The 16,147-nt window shown below is 40.1% G+C and overlaps 1 protein-coding gene across 2 annotated transcripts in view; it reads right to left on the reverse strand.

The window, feature by feature from the left end:
* Positions 1 to 16,147, reverse strand: part of LOC126297622 (monocarboxylate transporter 10) — a 428,114-nt gene that overhangs the window by 186,255 nt on the left and 225,712 nt on the right. The window lies entirely within an intron of this gene.

Raw genomic sequence — 16,147 nt, forward strand, 5'->3', positions numbered from 1 at the left:
CGGCATGGAGATTTTCTACATTCACACCAGAGCGTGAGCAGATTGATTCATAGACTTGAATGACTTCCATGCAGTATATTTTGTTTCTTTTTGGAACTAATTTTGCTATCCTGGTGAGGATATATTCGTTGCATCTAATAGAGTTTTTAGTTATCTTGTTTTGTAGTAAAACCTACACCCTAATTTCTGCCCTGGCCTATTCCTTTACAATAAAACCTGTCCTGTTTTTAATTCTGTTTGTGCTTTCTCACGATATCCCTACTATATCTCATGTTATGTTACTTAACTCTTGTTTCAAAACCACTAATTTACTTTCTTATTCTGAGGCTCTGCAATTTATTGACCCTAAATGAATAGGAGCAGAAGGAATTGGATTTGTAATGCCCGTATTAATTTTTATTCAACCAGTGAACTTAGTTAAACATATAGCACGGTCAACGAAGACCAAAAGAAGATGTAATGTGGGATATAACTCGTGTAGTTGCAAATTTTTGTATGGTGGTGGAAGGTAGTGACATGAACAACGTATTAAAAATTCTGACCCGTTAGGGGTTAGCCTGAGGACATGAGGGGGGGGGGGGGGGGGGGGATCTGATGGGCATTTTTTCGCTCTTTCAGTTCAAAAGTAAAATATATTAAATTATCTGTACAAAATGTCTTACTCATTTTGTTCTTAGTACTAGTAGTTTGCGGAAAGCAGGGAACTGAAAAATCATAGATTATAAAAATAGTGTTTCAATGGTATGGAATTTATGTTTATTGTTAAATGATGTGGGGTAAAACCACACTTAAAAAATCATTTTTATAAAAATATTAAAATGTTAAAAATAGTAAAAAATCTACATGCTAACGCTATAAGTAGTAGCTAAGAACAATGTGAAAGATAACAACAACGTTAATAAGCGTAACTGCCCAATATCCAAAGGCTTGTCGAACCATGGCTGTTAGCGTATACAACCCGCAGCACATTAATCGCTACGCGTCCTCGCCCGCGACCAAAGTTGTTTACCAGTTATAACTGGCAGGTGGCGCACAAGGACGTCCAGTTACAGTTTTGAGAAACAAACAGGAGGAAACGCGAACATTATCATGACACTTATAAAATTGTGGAGACAAGTTCAAAAACGTTCACGAAATTCGTTATCCCAATACAAATATAACATCCACAAAACTATGTCAATGTTACATAAGAACAGAAACTAAATTATCAGACGGTATCCAATTGAAACAAAGAGTATACCAAGAAATTTAATTTCTATATTTTGAATAAACTGGATCTAACTGCCGTAAAATATCTAGGCATAACTATCCAGAGCGCCCTTAAGTGGAATGACTATATAAAACAGATAGTGGGAAAAGTAGACACAAGACAGATTCATCGGAAGAACCTTAAGGAAACGCAACTCATCCACGAAGGAAGTGGCTTATAAGGCGCTTGTTCACCCGATTTTTGAGTACTGTCCATCTATCTGGGATCCCTATCAGGTAGGGCTGATAGAGGAGATAGAGAAGATCCAACGAAGAGCGAGAGAGCGTTGCAGAGATGCTAAGCAAACTCCACTGGCAGACGTTACAAGAGAGACGTGCATCACGGAGAGATATGCTATTGAAATTTCGGGACAGCACTTTTCAGGAGGAGTTAACCAACATATTGCTTCCCCCCACATTGACCACGAGGAGGAAATTCGAGAAATTAGAACCAATACAGCTTACCGACAATCATTCTTCCCACGCACTATTCGCGAGTGGAACAGGGTTGGAGGGATCAGATAGTAGTACCGAAAGTACCCTCCGCCACACACCATTAGGTGGCTTTCGGAGCATGATTTAGATGTAAACTGTGCTTCGGTCTGACATTAAAACTGGTGTTAACTGACAATGGTTGTCCCCTGTGGATGAGGCAACACCTCCCTGCAAGAGTGGTAACAGAGTCAGTGTTAAACCAAGAGAGAAGCGAGCAGTGGGGTAGACGGAGAATCTGTGTTGGCAGTTCCCCATGTAGAAAACGCTCTAGACTTGGATTTTACTCTGTGTCGGCACATTAATGATATGAAACCACTATCCACTATGCAAAGTAGGTCACCAAAAATATTACTCGCGTTGCTCATTGAGTATTATTTCTGCAGAATTTCCGTTCTTATTATAAATTTCTATTTATTATAACCTTCGCTTGGGTCCGGTGTACAGCACTTACATATTGTGGTTACCATCTTCGACGAGCATATTGCTACAGAAAAGCATTCTACTCAAGATATTAACCATAATGCATGAAGTGCAGCACACTGCACCCGTGGGGCGGTTTCTCGAGGTACTGGAAGAAATGGAAATTTATAGTAAAAAGACTGGATATGATCCGTCCCATTCTAACCTACATATTCACAGCCACCTTGCAAGATATGCTGTAAACATGTGGTAATGGCTCCACTCCGAGCAGCCAAGTCTACACGTAACAACAGTGCCTGAATGGAAGTGGTTTATGCAGTCCGCGAGCAGTAAAATTAATGGTGAAATAAGTGAAGTACCCTCCCTACCATTCATTAATTAATCATCAAGTGACTCAAAGACGGTGTACACGGCTTTACAACACGCTCACCACACAAAGCTACCGTAATTTGCTTTGTTACTTTCGGCCAGTCATTATACATTGAGTACAAAATGTTTATTGTACAGAACAACATGTTTTGCCAATGTACTGTTGGGCGTGATGGACTATATGGATGTCGAAAAGCAAGCACTCCACGCTCCATGGTGTGCGTCAGGCGCCGTAGTACGTGTACAAATGGCAAACGTTACTCGATCTGTAAGAAGATAATGCGAGAGATTCAACTGCTGATTTTTGAAATGGACACATTCAAGACAAGATGTTTGTTTATAATAAGTAATACAGATTTTGTTACTTTCTAAGTTCAGTTGACATTAAAAAATAATAAAAATATGTTTTGTCACTAACCTGCAGTTTTTCCAACCCCTCTATTGCGCGAACTGTTAGCCCTAAAGAAAAAGTTAATAGCACATTTTATAGGAAATTTAACGCAGTTTCATTTTGTACTGTAACATGTTTTCGCTAGAGACTCCATCTTTCGAGTTATGTAAGAAAAACATAAAAACGTGATTTCTATCCCCCTCAATCCTCCCCCATCCCCTCCCGGTCGTTATTTTTAGTATGTTGCTCATGGTACTTCGTCCTACCACTGTACTCGTATAAAAATTTGCGAGCATACGAATTATTTTTCCCCTATCTTTCGTTCGTGACTTTTTTAACAAATACAGTAGGAGTAATAAGTATTAGACTTCACATCAAATCCGTTGCGTTTCCCTACATTTAATGTAAGCATCTCACCAGAACCTCTGAAAAAGAGGTGACTGCGTTCATAGATACAGAGTATTAACGTAATGAAGCTGGTCTTACGAGAGTGAACTGCCTCAACACTATTCTATGTGCAACAGGAAATATTTTAAATCCTATCCTAGATATTCAGACATTCTACTACCATTTTAAATGCATGTCTACTACCCTGTATATGAAAATATGTATCGACTGGGATCTGCGACGGGCAACGTTGTCGTCAGATGCAAGTTGATACAAGCGCAGATAAATCAAACGAGCAATTTATGCGTTCTATGAGCAGCAACTGTAGCATTTGTCATTAAATGTGCAGACCGCGATATACACGCCTACTAACTGTATGTCACTTCGAAAAGAGATCCACTAGTCACCATTTCTTCCTCCCGTAGTGAGACAGCTTATTCTGCTGCAAACTAATGTCACGTTTCATGAAGGAGACCATTTGTGTAACACTAGTGAGTAAATAGTAAAAGACTATTTTTTTCTTTGGAACTGATCACGTTACAACTTCATTTTGTCCTCTTTGGCCGGAGTTAAAGTGTTTCCAGTAGCCCTTCACATGGTCGCTTTACTGTTGCTTTTGTTTTCTATCCATGTTCTTTCGGTCTTTGTAGCTCTTGTTTCAACCTGAAACTCTTTCAAACTTCGTATTCTGTTTCGAAACACGTCCCATTCTAATATGAGGGCTTACAGGGCGTTGAGCCTCTCAGATCTCCCCGAACCTCTTTAATTCCCTTCGGGAATGTCTTCTTGTGCCAGAGTTAATCAAATATTTATTTGGATAGACTATTTTTTTCCATTCTGTGCAGTCGCTAAGAAACACCAGCCTCCTTTCCCTCATGAACCCCGAGATACTCTCCACGTTCTGGAAGACTTCTTTGTTACTTTCAAGTTTCCACTCGGTCTCAGTCTAGATCGCACCCATCATTTTTCGTAGGATTCTCCTTTTCTCCTTTCCAGGATTTACTACTTTTTTTGACAATAGTATTGTAGCGTTTTATTATGGCATTCTAGGAGATGCCCTTTTTGTTGTAAACGATTTTAGTCAGACCACGTGCTCTCTCCATCTTTGAGATACAGTCGCCTAAACCCCCCATCCCCCCCCCCCCCCCCCCCCCCCCCCCCGCCGCCGCGAGGTCTTAGGCGCCTTGCCACCGTTCACGCGGCTCGCCACGTGGGAGGCTCGAGTCCTCCCTCGGGCATGGGTGTTTGTGTTGTCCTTGGTGAAAGTTAGTTTAAATTAGATTAAGTAGTGTGTAAGCCTAGAGACCGATGGCCCCAGCAGTTTGGTCCTATAGGAACTTACCACCACCGCCTAACCCCGTTTTTCCCCAGCCCATTTTCAAATCTGGAGTCACCGAAGCACTAGCCTTTCCATACCATCATAATCTACTCTATCTCTGTTTCAAGGAATTTCGGTCCATATTTGTTATTCGTCATGAACTTGGACTTTTCTATCGAGATCCTCATTCCCGTTCTGGGGGCAGTCCTTCTAGGAGATTGATCTTTCTATGAGGTATCCGACACTATAGCAAAGTTTTTTGTATTTATTTACTAAATGTGAATGTTTAGTATAAACTCCATTCCTGTATCTATTTCTTTTATTTCTAATCCGAATAATGAACTAAGTTTGTAGTGCCTACCTTACTGTTTTTCCTTATCTTCATTTGCTTAACCTTCTGGAGTTTTTCTTTCATAACCTTGAAGATACTGGTTACCAGTGTGTTGGAAAATAGGATACGTCTGCCAGGAAATGCGTATGTTGAAGGAGGAGTGTTAGGAAGAATAAAAGTTTTTTGAATTGGATAAACTTCGTGAAACATTTTCTATACATTGCCTGAGAAAAAAAGTGAAGCATGTAGAACGGAAGGAGGAAACGAAATGAAACTTCATGGGTTGAGATTGTATGCGATGGTATTTCAGTGACTACCAAACCCAGTTAAATTTACAGGGAACTTGGTAGTTTGACCTCACTTAGTAGTATAAAGTTGCATCCACTCCGGTCTACAAGTATGCACTTATTCGGTTCAGAGGCAAGCTGGCCCATACCTAGTAGTGGTACGGTGTACTCTCCACCACGCACCGTACGATGGCTTGTCGAGTATCTATGTGGATGTAGATGGAGAGGTAGATCTGTTGTAACTGGTCCTTGATACCCTGGACACTACCACTCGGGCGGATCTGACGTCCGAACAGGATCCACATGTTGAATCGGCTGGCGACAGGAGTATCTCAACAGACAGTTCATAGAGACACGTGCCATGTGTGGACGAGCAATTGAAAAATGACTCCATGATACTGTCACGAGAGAGGTAACACATGAGGACGCAGGATAATCGTGTCGTACCACTGCGCTGTCAAGAGTTCCTTCAGTCACTACCGGCCGTGACCACACGTCATATCCGTTGGCTCCCCACACCATTAAATCAGGAGCCCAAACCAATGGAAGATTGGGTCTGCTCCCAAGGTCGCCGCCAGTCTCACCAATGATGGTCATGCAGGGATGTGCATTACCACGATTCATCGCTGAAGGTAGTGTAACGGCATTCGTCTACAATCCATGATCCCCAGTCACGGCACCACACCATATGCAAGTGTTTGTATCATTGAGTTAACGTCAGCCTACGCATGGAAGAGTAATTTCCTAGTCCAGCTGCTGCTGCTAGTCTACGACCAATAGTGCGGGATGATACGGGATGTTGCAGGGAGTTAATTGCTTGTTATCGCATGGCAGGCTCAGATGTGAATTGGTTACGATATGCTCGGTGCACAGCAGAGCGATCCACCCTTGTGGCCGTCAGACGTCGTCACTGACACCTTGACGAAGAGTATTCCTGCTCTCACGTCTCCATGCAATTCAACGTCAGACCACTGTCATATCTGAATGCCCCACACATATAGATCTTACACGATTCGACCAGATGACCAAATGGAGACTCACAATGAGGTCCCTTTCAAACCCTGTCAAGTGCTGGTAACAGTGATGACACGGGTATGTGGCATCTCCGTGTCCTCCACAGTAATAACTCAATATCTGTCGCTGTTAATGCCTCTTGCATACTTTATCAGACTTTACAACAACACACAGCACGAACAACGCTAATATACTCTCGTGGCCCTTCTGCCTGACAGAGAGAACTGCAACTCTAATCATTTACATACCCGCTGAAGGCGTAAACGAGTGCGATATTGTATAGACATCCGATCATGTCTTCTAGGTGCATAATTTTTTGGAGACAGTAAAAAGATGAAATAATCGTGTGGCATTGTTGGCCGGGAGGTCCCGTCCGAAGAAGTTTGGCCGTCGGGTGCAAGTCCTATTTCAGGTGGTGCCCCAATGGGTGACTTGATGATGAGGACAACACAACACCCAGCCTCGGGGCGGAGAAGATCTCCAACCCGATCGGGAATCTAGCTCAGGCCTTCGATGTAGGCAAGCACGTTACCTCTCAACTAAGCAGGCGGACTTTCATACAGTACAAAACCAAAATATAAGAAAACAGCTATATTTGTCAACACAGGACGTCCCAGAAGAAATGTTCAGTACTCAGGGATATGACAGGAACGCCCATTTGAAGTAAAAAGCTTCATATGGACACATTCCTTATTCCGAATGGTTTCCGAGATGGAGCACATTTAATGTACATTGCTTTTCAGCTACTGGCGCGCATATGTGTGTCTTACCCACCCAACATCTTTGACGTTCTATTTCAGGACAGTTTACCTCGTTGCTTTCAACGTCTGTGTTCGGGACATGTTTCCGCCATTAAGCTAGCCCGTTGAATGCGCTGTTATCCATGGTGCGTTGTGAGTGAAGAAGTGAGAAGGAGAGAGAGAGAGAGAGAGAGAGAGAGAGTATCAGAGAGAAGCATCAGTTAACTGTATTTGTACCCGCGCTGGCTAAAATGCCACTCACTTCCACTAACGAAAAATATGCATATATGGCTTATGTTTGCGGCTCCAGCGATGTAAGTGCTCCTGCTGCTGTCGAAGAGTACCGTCGGCGCTTTCCGACACTTCGAATTCCTGATCGTAGAGTGTTTATCAGACTTTTCAGCACCTTGCTTAAAACAGGACGTAATCTTTCAAGACCCATTTTTCTTCCGAACGTGTAGTTTAACAACCTGTGCAGGTTCAGCAACACATCGCTGAAACGGCAAAGCCTAGTCCTACTGCTAGCACGCTGCGACTTTCTGCACTTGCCAGTGTCGTATGAACCCCTGTATGGCAAATATTACATGCGTAAAGCTTGTACCCGTATCACATACAGTGTGTCCACATTGACGACTAACCCACACCACTTGAATTTTGTCATTGGTTAAATGAGAATCGTCAGTTGTTTCCGCTAATACTATTCACTAATGGAGCCACGTTTATATGGAAGGGCATCAACAACACACTTAATAATTGATGGTCGCAGGAAAATGAACAAGCTGCACCGGAAAACATTTTTTCGATCAATCTTTAGTGCAGCATAATTGGTAACTTGTTGACAGATCCAGTCGTTTTAGAAGAGCGAATAACAGGACAGAATTACTTTAATTTTTTGAAAAAATTGTTCGTTGAACACCTTGACGACACTCCTTTGGCCACGAGGACAGCAATATAATTCCAACGTGGCAGACCCCCTTCACATTTTACCAAACATGTGAGGCAATATCTCCACTGCACTTATCCTAATCACTGGATTGGTCGCAATAGTACAAGTAACTGACCACCAAGATCGCCAGACGTTGCGCCACTGCATTTTGGTTTATGGGCTTGGATAAAATCAGAGGTGTACAAACAAAAGATAAATAAGTGCTAGATGAAACTTTGGGTCACATCATGGATGCTGCTTCCCTCATCAGGGAACGTGCAGAGGCGCTCAGACAAGCTACACAACATGTCCTTCTAAGAGTGCACGAATGCATTGAAGTTAAGGGGAGCCAGAGGTGCCTATGCTGCCCATGTTAAAATCACTAAGTTTGAGGAACATTTATGAATAAACTACCAAATAGAAAAATCTGAATTTTTTTACATATAGAGTGGTTTAGTATTGCAGTTATGACAGAGGGATTTTGGAGTATCTTTTCTATTTTCCTTCCAATTTTTTTTATTAATGACCCAATTTTTTTATAAATAATTGCTTTATAATTAAACTGAAATGAAACTACTGAACATATTGCCAAATGGCTCTGTTACAATGTAAGTTTGACCACTAGGAGTGCTGTATAAAAATTTCATCTCTCTAGCTTGAGTGGATTTTGAGAAAATGTTCTTTATATTCGAAAAATTCTAATTTATGGGAAATGGCTATCAAAGTTTCTCAATACATTCCTGCACTATAGGATGGATTATTAGGGTCTTCTTCTTCATCCTCCAAAAGCTTCTTCTTCTGTCTTCTTTTCTGACCTGTTGTTCCATCATACTTCATATGCCTTTCTCTTCTTTCTGCTCCTCTTATCCCTTCTCTGTCAATATTTCTTAGTACTTGTACAGTGTTCACCCCAGCTGTAAATCCTAATGCCTTCAGAACTTTACACTTCACACTGTTCCCTTGGTTGTAGGTTGCTATTGCATCATAAATGCCAAAGTGCAGTGTTTTTATGCTTACAAACACCCTTTTAGGAATCACTTACCAAATCAAATTGTTTACGCTCTCATTATGATTCTGCGTCTTTCCGTGTAGACATATGTGTAACAATTCTGGCTGTGCTGAGTCATGAAAAATTGGTTTTATTGCATTCATCACAGCTGCTGGCAAACCATGTTTGTGATCATAGTCCTTTTTTGCATTATATTTGCACCAGGAATCTTTGGGGCACAGGCTGTGTTGAGAGTATTCATTGGAAGAGGCAGTATGAAGGAACAATGCCCACACTGCTTTTCGCATGTCATTAACATTACTAGTATTTTGCCTTATAGCATACCCATAGTATCTCTGTAGACGTTCAATCACCTCATCAGTAAGCCTGCCTCTCCCTCCTATTGTCTTTCCATCACTGAGATTGCTTGAACCCAAAGTTTGTTTGAGCCTTCGAAGCCGTGCACCCATACGCTCTTAGCGCTTCATTTGTCACAGAAAACTATGTAGCCAACTCTTATACACTCGCTGTATGCATAACATAAGGCGCTGTATGCGTAACAGGCCGAGAGAATCCCAAGCAGTTCGCCAGAAAGTCACGAGAGGGTGTTAGATACATTCAGCGGCCGCCCATTTCCTCTGCAGGCGTGGGGGAAAATGGTAATAACTCCACTTCTAGGGTGAGTAGAACAATAATTCAAAGTTTACATTAAAGAGGAATGTTCCAATTAATTTTCGGTAGCAAAAAAAATCGTAATTTTTTGAATTTGACCACCTCCGGCTCCTCTTAAACTGAGATATGCAAACTTTTACTGTGAACTGTACAACAGCTGCATTGTGATGTGTACGATAATGCTTAGAGGTGACTGTGTTAAAAATAAGTATTCTTCAATTCATACTATGTAAAACGCATACTGTAATGTTTACCAACTGTCGCACACGTGCAATTGTGTAAACCTAATAACATATTAAATAATATAGAAAATAAGTAACAACGTACTTTTTCGAATTAAACACTACTTGAAGTGTATTGCTTAATCATTGTGCATTACAAACATTATACAGTACCAATCGAATTAAATTAATTGAAATAAAAGGACTCAGTGAGGGGTGAAATCAGTGATACGAAATGTTATCAGTGAAATACGTTCAGAAATACTGAACCGTGGAATGAAAATTGTAACCAGACCAAAACGTAAATTCGGATTTCCTGCTTATTCAAAGCAGTTGTCATAACCATTAAGAGTTCTCTGTACGCCTGCATGTCCCACTCAAATAGTCATCACTGCTGGTTTCTGCCATTACTTCTGAACACTACAGACAGAGGTCCTGCCGTGGATTGTGTGCTCCACCACCAAATTCATTATCCACTTTTACTACTCTCACATACCTGAGGTTAGTAGTGTTCGGAAGTAATAGGATGAAACATCAGTAACAATTAAGGTTCGAATCATACCTGACAGCCTAATAGTTAAGGTGACTGCTTGCGGTAACATGTGTCATGGTTCGACTCACGGCCAGGTATTAATATTAATTTGCCATGACTTATTCACTGCACAGTACGATGGAAACACACAATATCAATCAAACTAAATAGTGAATAAACTATTGTCAGATTTCATGCAGCGTCAGTTCTGGGTAAAACATTAGGTTTCGATAGTTACCACCATAGTCTTCGTCAGTGGCAACCATCAGGGGTAAATCAAGGTCTTACCCAGACCAGACATGGCAAGAATTACAAGAATATTTTATACAATAAGACTGTCTCGAAAAATTTAATTCTCATAAGCTAAATAGTGTTACGATTGGTCGATGGTTCACACAGAATCAATTTAAATTTACTGTAAAATACATGTTTTAAATTCTAATCTCAACAACAATTCTACTTCAACCCTCATTAACGCCTTCTGCAAACAACCTATATTTTTTTGTAAGCATAAATATAGAAGTTCACCATAAAATAATCTGTTAGGTAACATGTCACTTCTTTCCATAGCAAAATGAAGTGCCATACTAAAAGGGTGAGTTTACGAATGTGCTGTACTAAAAGGAAAACGAGCCTAAACTTGGAAAGAGACCTCCATATGGTTCTTGAAGATCTTTAATTACGTAATTACTGCAAAATTTCTGTACTTAGAAAAATCAGTTGTGTTCATTATGAAAAAGGTACCTACTTAAAATTGATCAACTTTAAGTTTTAACTTGAAAGTATCTGATTTTCATAAATGTTGTTTGTCAAAATATTTTTTGTTAATTAAAATGATTGCAATAACAGAATAAATGATAAATAAAATACTGGTACACCGCAATTAGTTCATTTTTAAATGCCTCTTTTATGATGATTATTATATCATTATTATACAGGGTGTTACAAAAAGGTACGGCCAAACTTGCAGGAAACATTCCTCATACACAAAGAAAGAAAATATGTTATGTGGACATGCGTCCAGAAACGCTTACTTTCCATGTTAGAGCTCATTTTAGTTTCGTCAGTATGTACTGTACTTCCTCGATTCACCGCCAGTTGGCCCAGTTGAAGGAAGGTAATGTTGACTTCGGTGCTTGTGTTGACATGCGATTCATTGCTCTACAGTACGTTTGGGCAGGCATTGTTGGTGATGTCTTGATTGGGCCCCATGTTCTTCCACCTACGCTTAATGGAGCACGTTATCAAGATTTCATACGGGATACTCTACCTGTGCTGCTAGATCATGTGCCTTTACAAGTACAACACAACATGTGGTTCATGCACGATGGAGCCCCTGCACATTTCAGTCGAAGTGTTTTCGTACGCTTCTCAACAACAGATTCGGTGACCGACGGTTTGTTAGAGGTGGACCAATTCCGTGGCCTCCACGCTCTCCTGACCTCAACCCTCTTGACTTTCATTTATGGGGGCGTTTGAAAGCTCTTGTCTACGCAACCCCGGTGCTCGTGCTCGTATTGTGGATGGCTGTGATAAAATACGCCATTCTGCAGGGCTGCATCAGCGCATCAGGGATTCCATGCGACGGAGGGTGAATGCACGTATCCTCGCTAACGGAGGACATTTTGAACATTTCCTGTAACAAAGTGTTTGAAGTCACGCTGGTACGTTCTGTTGCTGTGTGTTTCCATTCCACGATTAATGTGATTTGACGGGAAGTAATAAACTAAGCTCTAACATGGGAAGTAAGAGTTTCTGGACACATGTCCACATAACATATTTTCTTTCTTTGTGTGTGTGAGGAATGTCTCCTGAAAGTTTGGCCGTACTTTTTTGTAACACCCTGTATGACAGTTTATTAAAACAACCACTATAGGTCAACAATAGTCAATCCTCAGGTATCTATATATGCTCAAAAAGACCATAAATAGACAGAGTGATCACAAACCAAAAACCAGAAACAATCATTGTATATCCTTAACATTACTGTCAGATAAATTGTACTTTTAAAAAACGACATTAAATACAGCAAATACGTCCCACAGTGATCTTTCATACCTATGAACACTGTCCCAAACACTTCTGTGTAGGCTGCTGACTAATCATGTGATTGCAGATGCAGATATATATCAACGTTATACGTTAATTGCTTCAAAATTGAAGAAGTCAGGAAAGTGCCTAATTTGTACATAAGGCACTAAGTTAACAGGGCAAAGTGAGTGGATATATTTAAGTTGCCTTTGCTTTTGTATCACAAAAAAAATTCAAAGATTGTAGAAGTTATCCCAAAGATGTTGTCTGTGGATATATCAGTAGGCACACAAAGTGTAACTCTGTTGTTAACGAAAAGTGCTAAAGATAAAATATAGCAACCTATGCAGTGCTAGATAGGAGACCATGGACATAAAACATAGCCAATTTAGTTTTCAAATAAGAGTAAATTAAGAGCAATCACAATTTATTACAGTTTCTGAGAGTATTATTGCATAAATTTGCTAGACAAGAAACAAAATGGAAAAATGTGTTAGATAACAGAAAAAAAATCCAGAAAACAATGAATCTACAATATTTATGTATATTTATAACATATTCTGTCACACACTGTATGAGACATATTAATCATATTAAACCAACATAACATTCTCAATAAATTGGAATTACAAAATGAAGAAATGTTTATTAACTTAGCCATAAATACGTCAATGACGACTGAATAGATACTGTGCCTATACATGCGTGAGAGGCTCTCACACTGCAATTGCATAATTAAGTTATTATGATAGTCAGTTCAGATAAAACTTCATATACCATCGTAATTAGCGTCCATAGACAAAAATACATACTTTACGTGAAATTAGTTTCCAAACCGCATTTCCACAGGACAAGAAACCGATTTATAGAACAACTGGTACGGAATCGGTCTGATTTTGAATCCTACTTTCTTCTCAAAACACGTCGTCATGGCCACGTAGGAGGATGGAAGGTCTAAGATGAACTTTCCGTCAGTATCGAAATCAATAGAGACGTAGCACTCGGGTGGGAGATTGTCTGACGTGGCATTCGTCTGTAGGGATAACTATGAGCATTGACGGCTTCATCACTTAACCGTTGCTCCACCTCGCATGGTAGTCATCGGAGGCTATACGTTATGTATATCAGTAACAACTGAAAAGTGTCACCAGAAGTCCTGAAACTTGTAACAGTGAGGTCTAAATACTTTAATCATAATCCTTACTTTTATCTTACATATTGTACTATTTCACGCAAAGAAATTAAAAAACAAGAGGGCAACTAACAAAAGGCTGCGTTATACTGTTTTTTTCCTCTTACTTTGGACTCAATACAAGCACAGATATAAACCGTACACATTCTTGGTGGAAGAAGGATATACTTTTCATTAAAGTTCCATACCTCACTGCGCTCTGAGAATTGTACTAAGAAACATTTCCGTGTGTGTGTGTGTGTGTGTGTGTGTGTGTGTGTGTGTGTGTGTGAGAGAGAGAGAGAGAGAGAGAGAGGTATGGAGGGCGAGAGAGAGAGAGAATGAGAGAGAGAGAGAGAGAGAGAGAGAGAGAGTATACACAGGGCGAATCGAGAAAGACTTAACACGTCTTTTATTTCGTAAACAATTAAAAATAGAAAGCGAGGCTTCCGTTAATGTTAATATGCAGAAGGCCGCAAAATATTTCATAAATAGCCAATATTCTTAACTCTTGTATCAACCAAAATACTGAAGCGAGTGTGATTCTTTTTATGGAACGGTATGCTTATATTTAACGGCATTCGATAGCTCTTGAAACGCCGGTAATAGTGAATTAGAGCTTGTTAATATCGGCGTTTAAACTCCTGTGAGAAATGATTGAGCAATATATTAAATTTGAGAGGCAAGGCTGCTGTATTCCGTAACTGCGATGTTAACGTGACCCTGCTTTTTTAATGAAATTATATTCCAAATTGTAGCGTAATAGAAAGGCTTTAAAAGCTCCGCTGGCAGTAAATACAGCTTTCACATACATGTAGGAAAGTGCATAATCTTCTTAGTGCTGTAAACAACGCTAACGTTTCTCCACCAGCGCAAGACGACACATAAATTCCATGCCACAGTGCTATCTCACAAATGGACAACGTATATGTATCTCACAATCACATCCAACCATGTAAAACTATCTCCATCAACTTGGTGACGATTGTACGACCATCTAAACACCAAGAGACGTTAAAAACAAAGATAAAAGTGACTGAAGCAGTGCATCTATTGTTTTTTAATATACCTTTCTATTGAAAAAAATCTTCCTTGCTTCAGTATCTTAGTTTATAAAAGAGTTAAGAGTGTTTACCATTTGCAAAATTATGTGCTCCTCTGCGTACTCTCATATGCAGAAAACCTCGTTTCCATATCATGAACAATTCACATATTAAAAGATGTGTTACGATTTGTGGAACTCGCTCTGGATATATTTTGTTGGATGTGTGGAAAATGTGTACACAGAAATTTTGGTTATTACACAGTGGGTGATCTATAGGGGATCCAATCCTCCCTAGCTTCCCAAGTCTCAAAGTAATCACAAGAGCAAAAGCGACCCCCAAAGTCATTTGCAGCCCTTCAGTGATGTTGTTGAGATGTTGTAGCAAATATAGTGGCGTCTTCTCGTTACTGGCGAACTTCTGGCACTTTTTTTCCACAAACTTGCGGAATGCGCCGTGCGAGGCAGCCTGTGAGTTCCACTTTAGAGTAGCACGGCGCAATAGTCTCTAGCCACCTAAGTGTCTAAACGGCCACTTCCGGCGGACTACTGCACATTTCAAGAAAAGGGACGAAGGTAGATTAGAGCTTAATGTCCGCCAACTTCGAGGCCATTACAAACTGCGCAACAGTCCAGATTCGAAACGCGTGAGGGAACGCGTCGGGGACAATATTTAATCCGCTTCTCCTGAATACTGATCCAGGATTTTAAACGCTTCCCCGTTGCGCACTGAGTCATCCTCCTATGTTTACAACAGGGTTTGTCAGGTTAATATTAGGATAAAATAACATTTTCTCTTAACAGCACTTATTCTTTGACAAAATTTCTGTTTTATTCCCTGGAAACTTATCGCAGTACTCAGGTACAACCTGAAGCACATACTGCTCTTGTTTCTCGTTTTTGGTAAATAACTTATTGTAGTCCTCCATGAACATGACGGCACTTTCTGCCGAATCATTTAACACTTTCAATTTATGAACTACATGTAGGTCGTCTGAAAAATATTCATTTTTCGTACCAAAGCAAAGGGTTCTACTTTTCATTGAGAGATTTAGTAACCTACAACTAATACCAAGGAGACAGTTTAAGGAGACAGTCACAACAAATGATCTTTCATTTTTTGCGAAGCTACTCGAAGAATATCACGAATCACAGTTATGTACTTTTGAAAGAATTGTGAAATCCAGACAACGTACTTTGGCTGCAGAAGAAGAACAGAACCACGTTTCGATGTACGCGCTGTCGAGTAAAATACAAATATCGCAAACTGCATTATGTTCTTCTTGCGATAATCTTTACTAAATAAACATTTTCAAGTAAGAAATAACACTCACCGCACGTCCTACGTGATGAATATCCTCTGGAGCACGAAAGATATTCAGTGAAATGGTGTATTTCTAAGGAAAATGGTAGTTAATTGGAAAATCAGTATGTTTTTATTGTTGGTTTGATTCATGAGCACTTGTTCAAGAGACGTGTTCCACAGCAACGAAGATGAACGTGTCATATCACTGAATACTGACTATTCTTCCTGGACACCTTGTGGATTGGTATTACGTATGTCG

The sequence above is a fragment of the Schistocerca gregaria genome, chromosome X (genome assembly GCF_023897955.1).
Source record: "Schistocerca gregaria isolate iqSchGreg1 chromosome X, iqSchGreg1.2, whole genome shotgun sequence".
In the NCBI taxonomy this organism is placed as follows: domain Eukaryota; kingdom Metazoa; phylum Arthropoda; class Insecta; order Orthoptera; family Acrididae; genus Schistocerca; species Schistocerca gregaria.